General features: G+C 40.8%; 1 protein-coding gene across 7 annotated transcripts in view; it reads right to left on the minus strand.

The window, feature by feature from the left end:
- The window catches only part of JAKMIP1 (janus kinase and microtubule interacting protein 1), a 316,238-nt gene that overhangs the window by 296,477 nt on the left and 5,399 nt on the right, over nucleotides 1-14,362 (minus strand). For 5 of the 7 annotated variants that reach the window (XM_073342549.1, XM_073342542.1, XM_073342543.1 and 2 more), the window contains exon 2: nucleotides 1,956-2,100. The exons of the other annotated variants lie outside the window; for them this stretch is intronic. The gene's annotated coding sequence lies outside the window, so the exon portion shown is untranslated. The remainder of the gene's footprint in view (nucleotides 1-1,955; nucleotides 2,101-14,362) is intronic. 7 annotated transcript variants of the gene reach the window in all.

Here is a 14,362-nt window from a genome sequence, read left to right on the forward strand (position 1 = left end):
AATTACTAACTGTGGTATGATACGTATCTTATCACTTAAATCCAGCCTCTATTCCAGATGACTGGTGGATAGCTAATGTAATGCCAATTTTTAAAAAAGGCACCAGAGGCGATCCCAGCAATTACAGGCTGCTAAGCTTAACTTCAGTACCAGGCATACTAATTGAAACTACAGAATAGAACAGAATTATCAGACATATGGATGAACATGATATGTTGGGATCAAGTCAATTCAGCTTTTGTAAAAGGAAATCATGCCTCAACAATCTATAAGAATTCTTTGAGGGGGTCAAAAACATATAGACTAGAGATCCAGTGGCTATAGTGTACTTGGACTTTCAGTAAGCCTGTGTCAAGATCCCTCACCAAAGGCTCTTCAACAAAGTAGGCAGTCATGGGATAAGAGGGAAGGTCCTCTCATGGATCAGTAATTGTTAAAAGACAGGAAACAAAGGGTAGGAATAAATGGTCAGTTTTCAGAATGGAGAGAGGTAAATAGCGGGGGTCCCTCAAGGATCTGTACGGGGACCTGTGCTGGTCAACATATTCATAAATTATCTGGAAAAAGGGGTAAACAGTGAGGTGACAAATTTGCAGACATTATAAAATTACTCAAGATTGTTAAATCCAAAGCTGACTGTCAAGAATTACAAAGGCATCTCACAAAACTAGGTGACTGGACAACAAAATGACAGGTGAAATTCAATGTTGATAAGTGAAAGTAATGTACATTGGAAAACAAACCCAACTATATATACAAAATGATGGGGGTCTAAATTAGATGTTACTACTCAAGAAAGATCTTGAAGTCATTGTGAGTAGTTCTCTGAAAACATCTGCTCAATATACAGTGGCAGACAAAAAGCCAACAGAATGTCAGAATCCTTAAGGAAAGGGATTGATAATAAAACATAATGCCACTATATAAATCCATGATACACCCACATCTTGAATACTGCATGCAGTTCTAGTTGCCCCATCTCAGAAAAGACGTATTAGAATTGGAAAAGATGCAGAGAAGGTGATGAAAATTGATTAGGGGCATGAAACAGCTTCCAAATTAGGAGAGATTAAAAAGACTGGGACTGTTCAATTTAGAAAAAAGTTAACGAAGGAGAAGATATGATAGAGATCTATAAAATCATGGATGGTATGGAGAAAGTGATTAAGAAAGCGTTATTCACCCCTTCACAAAACACATGACCCAAGGGTCACCCAATGAAATTAATTAGCAGCTGGTTTAAAACAAACATAAGGAATTACTTCTTCACACAATGTATAGTCAACCTGCGGAACTTGTTGCCAGGGGATGTTGCAAAAGCCAAAAAGTATAACCAGGTTCAAAAAAAGAATTAGAGAAGTTTGTGGGGATAAATCCATTAATGGCTATTAGCCGAGATGGCCAGGGATGCAACCCTATGCTCTGGGTGTCCCGAAGCCTCTCACTGCCAGAAGCTGGGACTGGACCACAGGAGTTGTATCACTCGACAAACTGCCCTGTTCTGTTCATTCCCTCTGAAATATCTGGCACTGGCCACCATAGGAAGACGGGTTAACTGGGCTGGATGGATCACTGTTCTGACCCATCAGGGCTGTTCTTATGTACACCAAATGTATTAACTTCTTATTTGACAACAATGCATACTGCAGTTAAATGAATATCCATTAACTTTTTTTTGGCTATAGGTCAAGACTGAACAGCTTTGGGAGATGAAGAACTTGTTTAATACCTGCCTGGATTGTGCTCAGTGACTGTAATTAGTATCATCAGTCTCCTACACTGTAAAAAGATATTCTAACTTGAAACATAAAACTGATAAGTGCATAGATAACACTGCTTATAATTATTTATATTGCCAGATATTTAACGAGCTATTTTGTTCCACATTATTTATATAGCATTTAGGTGTGGGAGATACTGTATGAAATATGCAGGTCAGATACCTGTCAGCTTACCATCTATGGGTCCAATCCTGCTTTCATCAACTTCAAAGAGTGAAGGATCGGACACATGATTTCAGTCGGAGCTCAACAACTCTCAGTATCATGCCCATATAAATTCCATGAGTCAGGAACTTCTTTTCTTTTATCTCATGGGGTGCTACATAATGGAAATAAAATGGAACAAAATAATGTATTTGTGCTGATGAATTTTCATAATTAGTCTTATCTATGCACCTGTTAGCAGCAACTCTCAGGATGAGACCCTAAGACATACCAAGGGATGCTGACTATGTCAATGAAAGATCATGAGAAATGAATTGTCAGATCCACTTCTTGATCGTGCCGATTGTATTTTTATTAGCAGGTATCCTGAAATGAAGAGCAGTGTCCAGAGTGGCAAGTCTGGAGTGACCATACATCTGTAGTCAAACAGTTGCACTGTATCTGAATAACTAATTAATATTTAAATTACAAAATAAAATAAATAAATACAAATAAAGTTTAATTTTGAATCCACACAAATTGGAAAAAAATATATAATGAATAAAGAAGCCAGGAGCAATTTTCTCTGTGCTTCACTTTTTTAAAAATTGCTGTGTTTCTAACTTGCCAAGAAGGTGAACAAGTCAGATAATTTGTTTGTCCAGCGAGACTAGGGTGTCTTTGGATTATCCACATATTAGTTTAACAGTACAACCAGTGCGTACCATATTTAACTTGACAAGATAGGGTCCCATCTATGTAATACTGCATACTTTAGAATCTTCTAATGAGTTACCACAGCCTAAACCAGATATGCCAGGCAGCAAGACCACTAGTTTGTCTTCTTTCTAAACAATAGCGAGAACAATTTATTTGTCAAGAATTGCTGCACAATGTAGAGCTGTCATAAATATAAAGGGAAGGGTAAACCCCTTTGAAATCCCTCCTGGCCAGGGGAAAGCTCCTCTCACCTGTAAAGGGTTAAGAAGCTAAAGGTAACCTCGCTGGCACCTGACCAAAATGACCAATGAGGAGACAAGATACTTTCAAAAGCTGGGAGGAGGGAGAGAAACAAAGGGTCTGTGTCTGTCTGTAGTCGTCTTGGCCAGGGACAGAACAGGAATGGAGTCTTAGAACTTTTAGTAAGTAATCTAGCTAGGTATGTGTTAGATTATGATTTCTTTAAATGGCTGAGAAAAGAATTGTGCTGAATAGAATAACTATTTCTGTCTGTGTATCTTTTTTGTAACTTAAGGTTTTGCCTAGAGGGGTTCTCTATGTTTTTGAATCTAATTACCCTGTAAGATATCTACCATCCTGATTTTACAGGGGGGATTTCTTTATTTCTATTTACTTCTATTTTTTATTAAAAGTCTTCTTGTAAAACACTGAATGCTTTTTTCATTGTTCTCAGATCCAAGGGTTTGGGTCTGTGGTCACCTATGCAAATTGGTGAGGCTTTTTATCCAACATTTCCCAGGAAAGGGGGGGTGCAAGTGTTGGGAGGATTGTTCATTGTTCTTAAGATCCAAGGGTCTGGGTCTGTAGTCACCTAGGCAAATTGGTGAGGCTTTTTACCAAACCTTGTCCAGGAAGTGGGGTGCAAGGTTTTGGGAAGTATTTTGGGGGGAAGGACGCGTCCAAACAGCTCTTCCCCAGTAACCAGTATTAGTTTGGTGGTGGTAGCGGCCAGTCCAAGGATAACGGATGTAATATTTTGTACCTTGGGGAAGTTTTGACCTAAGCTGGTAAAGATAAGCTTAGGAGGTTTTTCATGCAGGTCCCCACATCTGTACCCTAGAGTTCAGAGTGGGGGAGGAACCGTGACAAGAGCTCTCCAGTTAAAGATTTTGATCGATATATTCAATACATGCATGACTTAATTTCTTTCTCCATTAACTCACATTTGTAACATGGGAGGTTTATTTTTCTTTGCAGTAAATTAGCCAGACTACTGCTACTAATAAATAATAATACCATATAGCTTTTCCATAGCACTTTTCATCAGTGAAGCCCAAAGCACTTTGCAAAGGAGGTCAGTATCTTTATCCCCATTATACTGATGGGGAAATCAAGGTACAGGGAGGTGACATGAATTGCCCAAGGTCACCCAACAAACTGATTACAAAACCAAGGTGTCCAGAGTACTAGTCCAGTGCTCTATCAAGGAGGCCACACTGCCTATCCCAACTAAAAGAAGAGAACAGTTTACCAATGGGAATAATTAAGCATCTGAATTAGTTTACCAAGGGAAGTAGTAGATTCTCCACCACTTGGGGTCTTTAAATTGAGAGTGGGTACCTTTCTACATGTTGAATTACAAGTTATTGGACTTGATGGAGGAATTACTGTGTGAAGTTCTACAGCCTGTATGTTGTAGAAAATCAGATTAATTATTGTAATGGTCCCTTCTGGCCTTAAAACCTTGGAACAAGAACATTCTTTCATAGTAACAGCTTAGTTTCCTAAAAGAATATTTCCCCTTGGACGCTTCCTTCTAGTTTCAGGCTCTGTCATTCACCCACCAACATAGCAGATGCACAGAGCACTACAGATCACCTGAGGGAGGAGGTCAGCCTTGTATCATTCAACATCTCCCAGATGATCAGGACTGACATTAATGAAACACTAAAGGGAGCTCAGTTCACTCCTTCCATGCAGAAGGACAGCTATCGTGACAAGAGGCATATGTAAAATAGTGAGAAAAGGTAATAAAAAGGGTAGTGGGAGGAAAGTGAGAGTAAAACACTCATGAACGTGCATTTCAGACCCAGGCCACTTGTCACAGATCCCCTTCCAGACCCCTTGAAGACACACGGTTTGTGGGTTTGGAAAGACAAGGCGGAGTGCAAGAGATAGTGATATCACAGCTTGGGATGGGAAAAGGAAGAACACCTCTGACAAAAAAAAATTAAGAATGTGGCATGATGATTGGTTTATCAGTTTAGTACATGAAAATCCGTATCTAATGTTTCTGTGTTTGGTTACAGCCAAGATTGCCTGAAGCTGGGGGTGGACGACAGGGGATGGATCACTCAATGATTGCCTGTTCTATTCATTCCCTCTGGGGCACCTGGCACTAGCCACTGTCAGAAGACAGGACACTGGGCTAGATGGACCATTGGTCTGACCCAGTATGGCCGTTCTTATGTTCTTAAGATATTATATCAATGTTTTTTTAAAGTACTTTATGCTGCACTCTAAATAGGACATGATTCAACAGACTTGAAGGATATGTGTTATATGGACCATCTTAGTTTACCTTAGAAGTTTCTCAGTAACAGTGGCTATTTTTCTCAACGCTGTTTCTAGTGATAAATTGCTACTTTGCATCACCACAGTGGGTGCTATTTTACACTGGAGATGTGATTCACAAAAAGCAGTAAGAAATGTGGTATGTGCAGAGACCCAGGATTTTAAATTTCCACATCTTCTCTCGGGCCTTCTGATTCGAGGCTATGCTGCTACATCCGGTCAGCAGATTTCAAGAAAAGGAGAACATCAGCTGTGACAGGGATGAAGGAGAGACATGGAATTCTAAAAGCCAAACAAAGCCAGCAGACCATAAACATGGAATCTTGGCTTCAGATGGTAATTATTTCTCAGCAAAGCTAAGGCTATCATTCAGTGAAAAATTCTTCCACCAATGTATCCCTCTACAAACCAAATACAAAACTGCTTCAGAGGGTAGATTACTATTATAGTTATTTTACTAAGATTTTTTTTTATCAGAAACAGTAGTGACTAAAGAAATAAATGGCTTCGCTTTGAAAAAATAATTAGGGTAAAAAGGGGAATGGAGGAGGGAAGGAAAAGAATATATTTGGTGACTGGCAGCCTGAGCCCTAAGCTTGTTTAACTATTACATACAAACAGATCAGAGATTTGTTCTGTGATGGGAATCAGGCAGTCTGTGAATCCCATTATCTCTTCTACCATGTGGTCAATCACTCAATTAAGGTGCTGCTTTTTCACCATGAATATGCAGTCCAAACACTTCTATCAGGACAATTAGTCTGGGATGTGTCTCAGCACAAAGACTGTTTTTGTTAAGATTACCATATCAAGATTTCCTGAATTACATTTCAGGCATATCACAAGGACCTGGAAAGTGACAGAGAGTGTACAAGGCAATGAAAAAACTAAATCCAACATCTCTTTTGTTAAAGAATCCATGAATCTCTTTCCAGTGGTTACAAATGACCATGCAGCACAGATCTTGAAGGATTAGTATGTTAATTACCCTAAACTCATCAATTTGGCTTATCTCTTACTTTAACGACTACACTCTTTTCTCTTTTAAATGTAGAAACACTATATTTTCATTTTTCTGAAATATCATCCAGATTAACTAACAGTTTGGTTAGTCACAAAAATAACTAAAAACAAAAGACATCAAGTTCCATGTCTATTTTGTTTCCAACTTCTATATCAGAGTTGGTCAGTTGGCAAGTGAGGAGATGCTTTTTTATGTACTAACAATGCAAATCCAAGTGGGAGTACAGGAGAGTGGTCACACACAAATGAATTATGTCTCTTATACCCAGGCAGTGAAAATAATTCAACAAGGACCAAATTCTCAACCCCCTGGCAAGGGCCATTCACTTGGCATTTTGTACGCAGCATCTCGAAAGAGTCGAAAGAATAGTAAATATGGCAGGTGACCAGCTGGGCTTAATGGTGAAATCCTAGCGGATCTTAAACATAAAAAAGAAGCTTACAAAAAGTGGAAGGTTGGACATATGACCAGGGAAGAGTATAAAAATATTGCTCGGGCATGTAGGAATGATATCAGGAGGGCCAAATCGCACCTGGAGCTGCAGCTAGCGAGAGATGTTAAGAGTAACAAGAAGGGTTTCTTCAGGTATGTTGGCAACAAGAAGAAAGCCAAGGAAAGTGTGGGCCCCTTACTGAATGAGGGAGGCAACCTAGTGACAGAGGATGTGGAAAAAGCTAATGTACTCAATGCTTTTTTTGCCTCTGTTTTCACTAACAAGGTCAGCTCCCAGACTGCTGCGCTGGGCATCACAACATGGGGAAGAGATGGCCAGCCCTCTGTGGAGATAGAGGTGGTTAGGGACTATTTAGAAAAGCTGGATGTGCACAAGTCCATGGGGCCGGACAAGTTGCATCCGAGAGTGCTGAAGGAATTGGCGGCTGTGATTGCAGAGCCATTGGCCATTATCTTTGAAAACTCGTGGCGAACCGGGGAAGTCCCGGATGACTGGAAAAAGGCTAATGTAGTGCCAATCTTTAAAAAAGGGAAGAAGGAGGATCCTGGGAACTACAGGCCAGTCAGCCTCACCTCAGTCCCTGGAAAAATCATGGAGCAGGTCCTCAAAGAATCAATCCTGAAGCACTTGCATGAGAGGAAAGTGATCAGGAACAGCCAGCATGGATTCACCAAGGGAAGGTCATGCCTGACTAATCTAATCGCCTTTTATAATGAGATTACTGGTTCTGTGGATGAAGGGAAAGCAGTGGATGTATTGTTTCTTGACTTTAGCAAAGCTTTTGACACGGTCTCCCACAGTATTCTTGTCAGCAAGTTAAGGAAGTATGGGCTGGATGAATGCACTATAAGGTGGGTAGAAAGCTGGCTAGATTGTCGGGCTCAACGGGTAGTGATCAATGGCTCCATGTCTAGTTGGCAGCCGGTATCAAGTGGAGTGCCCCAAAGGTCGGTCCAGGGGCCGGTTTTGTTCAATATCTTCATAAATGATCTGGAGGATGGTGTGGATTGCACTCTCAGCAAATTTGCGGATGATACTAAACTGGGAGGAGTGGTAGATACGCTGGAGGGGAGGGATAGGATACAGAAGGACCTAGACAAATTGGAGGATTGGGCCAAAAGAAAACTGATGAGGTTCAATAAGGATAAGTGCAGGGTCCTGCACTTAGGACGGAAGAACCCAATGCACAGCTACAGACTAGGGACCGAATGGCTAGGCAGCAGTTCTGCGGAAAAGGACCTAGGGGTGACAGTGGACGAGAAGCTGGATATGAGTCAGCAGTGTGCCCTTGTTGCCAAGAAGGCCAATGGCATTTTGGGATGTATAAGTAGGGGCACAGCGAGCAGATCGAGGGACGTGATCGTTCCCCTCTATTCGACATTGGTGAGGCCTCATCTGGAGTACTGTGTCCAGTTTTGGGCCCCACACTTCAAGAAGGATGTGGATAAATTGGAGAGAGTCCAGCGAAGGGCAACAAAAATGATTAGGGGACTGGAACACATGACTTATGAGGAGAGGCTGAGGGAGCTGGGATTGTTTAGCCTGCAGAAGAGAAGAATGAGGGGGGATTTGATAGCTGCTTTCAACTACCTGAAAGGGGGTTCCAAAGAGGATGGCTCTAGACTGTTCTCAATGGTAGCAGATGACAGAACGAGGAGTAATGGTCTCAAGTTGCAGTGGGGGAGGTTTAGATTGGATATTAGGAAAAACTTTTTCACTAAGAGGGTGGTGAAACACTGGAATGCGTTACCTAGGGAGGTGGTAGAATCTCCTTCCTTAGAGGTTTTTAAGGTCAGGCTTGACAAAGCCCTGGCTGGGATGATTTAACTGGGAATTGGTCCTGCTTCGAGCAGGGGGTTGGACTAGATGACCTTCTGGGGTCCCTTCCAACCCTAATATTCTATGATTCTATGATCTCCATAGGTGCGGAGGACAGACTCCTCCCCACCTTTATGGGTACCAACACGGCCGTTACTGCAGACTTTAGCCTGCACTGGCATGTGCCATATCTCTTCTCACCCAATCCAAGACAATGGAGCCACACAGCCAGGGATGTATGAGTCCCACTTCCTGGGTGTTGCTACGTAGATCCACAGCATGCAGAGATGTTCTAATCCCCCTACATGGCCTCTGTAGTTTGTCTGCACCCCAGCCCCCTAGACGGAAGAACCACAATACATTTAGAACCCAAAAAGGGTCTATCCATGGAGTGTTTTCCCATGGAAACAAAGGTAGAAGGGTGATGGAGGCCTGATGCTAAGAGCACAGCTGAAAGCCCTGCTAGTTTGCACATTAGAGGTTTGTTATTAAAGAAAACTGCTATTACTTGGACACACATAGGTCAGATACCATGAGAAAAGTGATACAGTTTTTAGGGTCACTTTTCCAGCTGTAACCACACTTAGAAAAATTCCATTAAAACAAAGACATGGCATGGTATCTGCTAATTATATAATATCCAACCTGATATCTTCATATACAAAGATTACATTGAATTCAGAAAGACCAAAAAAAGCATGTTTGTTAACAGTAATAAAAACTGCACATTTAAATAAATATGAAGTTATGGCCATGTAGTGTAATCTGAATACAAATATAAATCAGTATAAGATTATTACAGTCACATCACATAAATTCTTATAATCATTATGATTCTCCACCCTACCCCCAAACATCTGTGTCACTGTCCGTATAAGACTAACTGAATCTCATTGGAGGAGAAGTGGAGAAAGTGTACATTATATAAACAGAGAAAACTCACACTGCACTACATACTGGAAAAGGCTTAACTGCATTTGACACAGGAGGCTGATATTTATCATGAGTGAAGAGGAAGAGAACTGCAGTGAATGAAAAAGCAGGTTATGTAGGAGGAATTTTTTTTTATTAAAGCTACTGTGAAAATAAAAGCAGATTACCCTGGGGGTGAGGGGGAAAGCATCTGAACAAGTTCTTTTTCTCAAAAAGAAAACTTTACAAGTGATAGCTATAAAATGCAAAGACAAGAAAGAGCTCATACTGTACATACCTATAGTATCAACATGAGGCACAAGGCATTCTCCTGCTAGACCAATGTTTCATATGAAAGCTGACAAAAGAATTTGTTTTCTTCCTGCATGCCAATATGTGCAATGAGCACCAGTTTTCAGAACTGTGTTTTCTGTATTATGGGGAACAGACTGACAGGTTTGTCTCCTTGACATACTTCTACAGTGATTATTCCAAGCAGATCAAACTCTTCTGACATCAGAGAATGAAACAATGTATCTGCACATAGTTTACTATTCCCATCAGCCTGAATCAAGAGAGGAACAGAGTGTATAAACCCAAATTACAGGATTGTTTCTCCACTTATTGAAAGTAAAGATTTTGGCCCTGATCCTGTGATTCATTGTATATGACAGGACTAAAGTCAACAGGGCTCCACACAAATGAAAAAATCCAGCCACAACAAACTGCAGAATAAGGGCCTTGAACAGCTCAATATTGTTAGAAACGTTATCAAGATTTTTGGTTTTAATTCAAAGCAAACTGTTTGTTTGGATTTAAACATTGTACTGCATTGCCTGTGACACTGTTCTAGCACTGGAGAATCAGAGAATGAAATGTATAAGTGAAGACTTGAATTCTTTAAATTCATTCACTTTTAACAATCTAAGCAGTTGTTAGAAATACAAAGTGTTGGTTTTGTTTGTTTGTTTAAAGAACATGCAAATTTTGACTTGACAGAGCCCCTCTAAGACCAGCATTGATGACGTATATATCATCGGTGATCCCTCAAGGTCGAGGATGATTTCTTTCACAGGTTTTATTTTTCATGGGTCCTTTGGTGGCTGAGGAGTCTGATCCTTGAGCCACAGGCTCATTGGCAGACATTGCAGGTGGTGTTTGAAGACAGGGTTGGGCCATGATTGCTGCGTGACAGTTGTCAGTCCTTTCTATTCTGGTGTTTTTCCTGCAACCAGGGCAAAGCAATTTTCCTCAAAAGCGGACATTCCCTCTCTGACAAGTCTTCACCAGTTAACCCTATCCTGGGCTGCTGTCTCCCTCCCAGTGTGTGGTGTCGATGCCACACCTCTTGATGTTTACCTTGGGGGTGTCTTTAAAGCGTTTCTTTTGGCCTCCTTGTTTCCTTTCTCCTTTGGTGAGTTGGGCATACAGCAGTTGTTTTGATGGATATATATGTTGATATACCTAGCAGCCCTGTTAGAAGTATTCCACAATCTAAAATTTTAACATTTTGGATAAAAGGTACTCTGGGAAGAAGGCTCTGTGCACCACTTTATTCACCCCTTAGGCTCAAGTTGGATGAAAGCCTTAGGGCCCTTAGGCTCCCATGAATTTTAGTGGGCTTTGGATCAGGGCTCGAATAGTATTTGCCCTTTAAAGGTTGAAGTGGGACATAAGGTCCTCTGCCCAGGGTGAATTTCACCAATTGAAAATTACCTTCAGAATGGGCAAGTATAGAAATTGGGGGTAGATTCTTATCCTAGGGCGTGTCTATACAGGAAAGGGGACCCATGAATAGGAAGAGTTCTGTGCCAAAATTTTCCCACCTCGTCAACAAGGCTACTGACTCAGACACCTACTCCTACCTTTTTCCACTCACATTCTTTTACCACTCATCCAGTCTGTGTTTCTCTCACACTCACCAACATATCCATTTCCCGCAGAACCTCTTCAGGCTTAAGGACATTAACTGGCATAGCTACAGTGAGATAGCTGTTCCACTATAGCTGTTCTGGAATAGCTCCCTCATGTGGACATACTATTCTGAAATTCTGGATTAAAGATGCTTTTATTTAGGAGCAGCGTGTCCAAAGAGGGAGTTATTCTGGAATAGTGAGAGCAGAAAATAATTTTCTTGCTACAGTTATGCCAGGAAATTTTCCCCGTGTATTTTTTCTTTATTGTTATTAATGTCAAGGCGAGACTACTGATGTAAAGGCAAGACTATTGGCCACGCAGTCCTCAGGTAGCATGCTACTGAGAGTAAGAAATCCTACAAGCTTGCTACAAAAACCAGAGGCTGTCAAAGCTTCCTATTTAGTATGATGCCATAATAAATAACCACTGAGAAATGCCGCCATGCAGAAAATCCACAAAAATAAAAAATGGGACTGTATAAGGAGTCAAGGAAAAGACAAAGTAACATGCATAATACCCTACAACTATAAGGTAACTTACTACAGGGGGAAAAATACTGCACATCATTGCTGTCTAAGAGCCAGATTCTTCACAATTTCACTCACTTTGGCACATTCCACCTCTCAGCCAGTCATATACTTCCTGCTCCAGGAGAGTCAGGACTACAGGAGTCCAGGTGGAACAACCTCTTTCCCCCACCACCCCCCAATTCTGACATTCCAATGTAAAACTGAAGTTCCCAAAGCTGTTAACATTCTTCATGACAGCCCTGAATCTGTCATTCTTAACAGACAAAAAAAATATGGAAAATTAAATCTACAAAAATATTTCCTCACTAGCAAAGAGAGACAAATAAAGTGTGTGTTAAGTGGAGAAAGACAAAACACATTCACATAAATAAATATTAATCATAATAATAAATATATTGGTCAAGAGATGGAGGACTAAAACACTGGACAACATTTACACTATTGAAAGTAAAAAAAATAAAGTTTACTCTTTACTCTGAAACCACCCCACACATTATAAACTCTGTGATACAGTAGTAGCCAAAGTACCAAGCAAAAGTTAAGGGATTATGTTGAATAGATTCAGCGAGTCAGCTTCTCTAAGTCTATCATTCATGTTGGTCCACTGAATGCTCTTAGCTTCCCATAGTGAAATTCAGTTTGCACTTACCTTTCTTAAAGCAATTCTCATGAGACCTAATATGTACAACTAGGATAGAATGCACTTCTGATTTAAATAAAAAGTCAAGGAATGGGAGAGAGATTGCATGTGAATGGATTCTTCTTTATGAAAGAAAGATCTGCAATGTATTTGGATGGAATCCAGTCAAGAAGAAAAAAGAGTTATAACAAAGTCTACATCAAGCCAGTGCCACCCAGCTGTTAATGAAAGATGAAGACAGGATCTGTTCCAATGAAAATGTCAAGATGCAGTTAAGAACATAAGAACGGCCATACTGGGTCAGACCAAAGGTCCATCTAGCCCAATATCCTGTCTTCCGACAGTGGCTAATGCCAAGTGCCCCAGAGGGAATGAACAGGTAATCATCAAGTGATCCATTCCCTGTCGCTCATTCCTATCTTCTGGCCAACAGAAGCTAGGGACACCATCCCTGCTCATCCTGGCTAATAGCCATTGATGGACCTATCCTCCATGAATTTATCTAGTTCTTTTTTGAACCCTGTTATAAGTCTTGGCCTTCACAACATCCTCTGGCAAAGAGTTCCACAGGTTGACTTTGCATTGTGTGAAAAAATACTTCCTTTTGTTTGTTTTAAACCACCTGCCTATTAATTTCATTAGGTGACCCCTAGTTTCTTGTTATGAGAAGTAGTAAATAACACATCCTTATTTACTTTCTCCATGCCAGACATAATTTTGTAGATCTCAGTCATATCCCCACTTAGTCATCTCTTTTCCAAGCTGCAACGTCCCAGTCTTATTAATCTCTCCTCATACGGAAGCCGTTCCATACCCCTAATCATTTTTGTTGCCCTTTTCTGAACCTTTTCCAATTCCAATGTATCTTTTTTGAGATGGGGAGATCACATTTGCAAGCAGTATTCAAGATGTGGGCGTGTCATGGATGTATGTAGAGGCAATATAATATTTTCTGCCTTATTATCTCTCCCTTTCTTAATGATTTCCAACATTCTGTTCGCTTTTTTGACTGCCGCTGCACATTGAGTGGATGTGTTCAGAGAATTATCCACAGTGACTCCAAGATCTGTCTCTTGAGTGGTAACAGCTAATTTAGACCCCATCATTTTATATGTATAGCTGGGATTATGTTTTCCAATGTGCATCTGTTAAGTGGCATCTGTGCAGGCTGGAAGCACTATAAGAGTGATGCTCTTCACCTCTAGAGGAGGGTTTGCCTCATAGTCACAGCATCATCTTCCAACACCTCAGCAATCAGTTTAAGGAAGCAGTCCTGCAGCAATATCACCATCGCAGCTACATCCCTCCACCCTACGGGATGGACTTCGAAGTGCAGTTTCACACACAGGGAAGGCAAAAAGGATTAAATGAAGAAAGTGTCACAGTATCAGAAAAATAATAGACCCATCATACCCACCTATATGTATTTGTTTAGATTCAAGGTGAAAGGGAAACTATTTCCCACTCCACTGCAATGGGGGTGGGGGAGAAAAAGGAGCTAGTGAGGAGTGAGACAAGATGGTATAGGGGATTGGTAAAGGAATAGGGAACCTTGCACCTTTATCCCATCAGTTCAAATCCAGCCCAGATAGCTAGGGATTTAAATAGCATCTGACAGCATATAGGAAGTGTTATTGTGACCTCACAATAGGAATCCACATAAAAAAATCATTCCAATTGTCACCATCTTGGGACATCTCAACAAAATGAATGGACAGAATGAAACGCCCTTCCATCTACATGTGGCCACTACAGGACACAGCTAAGTGTGAACAAGATTGCACTATAGCTGCCTGGTTTTGCTCCCATTATATGAATAAAGGAAAGGAATTCAGTCTCCAGAGCCAGCAAGCTGCCACCTAGGTCGCTTTGTTTTAAAACAAGATG

Source organism: Lepidochelys kempii, chromosome 4 (assembly GCF_965140265.1).
Source record: "Lepidochelys kempii isolate rLepKem1 chromosome 4, rLepKem1.hap2, whole genome shotgun sequence".
Classification (NCBI taxonomy): Eukaryota; Metazoa; Chordata; order Testudines; family Cheloniidae; genus Lepidochelys; species Lepidochelys kempii.